Below are 840 nucleotides of genomic sequence, written 5' to 3'. Positions count from 1 at the left end.
CATCTCCACAGTCATATGAGACACTGTTATAAAATCTTAAAATATTTATGAATATCTCCTGTTTCCCTAGAGGACCCTGACTTATTAGTCAGCAGAAATGCTTGTAACTCTCACATTTCTAACTCTGGCTTTAATCTTTCCCAAATGTTGGTACATTTACTTATCTATACATTCAATCCACCTGGATAGTTCACAGTCATCTCATAGTGGACTGTACTAGTTTTCGAGGGTTGCTGTAAAAAGATACTAAAAAGACCCAAATGGGGACAAGATGGTGGCTTTGCAGTGAACATCTGTGGAGGCTTGAAAATATGTGTGCCTAGAAGCAGATTTTTAAAGCAGTTTCTCTTCAAAACATCCTTTTATACCACCCAGTATATACCTTGATTCACCATGGCAGTAGCAGCAGTAAAATGGGTGATATCAAGTAGGACTATCTTGGAACATTTACTTCCAATCCAAAATGGAGCTTTATTTCATGTGTGTCATAAATCTACATACTCTTCTCTTCCAGATGACTATGATTGCAAAGTAGAACTTGCTTTGACATCCAATGGCAGGGCGATAGTATGCTACCACCCTTCTGTGGATATTCCATATGAACACACAAAACCTATCCCTCAACCAGATCCTGTGCATAAGAATGAAGAAACACATGACCAAGTGCTGAAAACCAAATTAGAAGAACAAGAAGAAAATCTTAAGTGAGGACCTATGATAGAACAGCTTAGCAAAATGCTCTTTACTACTGAGCACCATTGGTATCCTCATGGACAGTATCACAGACATCACAGAAAACTGAATCCCCCAAAAGAGAGAGGATTCCCAAGTTCTCTTTAG

General features: G+C 38.6%; 1 pseudogene; it reads left to right on the top strand.

The window, feature by feature from the left end:
- Window positions 1-393: 393 nt before the first annotated feature.
- On the top strand, window positions 394-840 carry LOC143680426 (large ribosomal subunit protein mL42 pseudogene; annotated as a pseudogene).

This window comes from Tamandua tetradactyla, chromosome 4 (genome assembly GCF_023851605.1).
Source record: "Tamandua tetradactyla isolate mTamTet1 chromosome 4, mTamTet1.pri, whole genome shotgun sequence".
Taxonomy (NCBI): Eukaryota; Metazoa; Chordata; class Mammalia; order Pilosa; family Myrmecophagidae; genus Tamandua; species Tamandua tetradactyla.
Note: the sequence above shows the minus strand (reverse complement) of the source record. Positions and strands in the feature narration are given on the sequence as shown.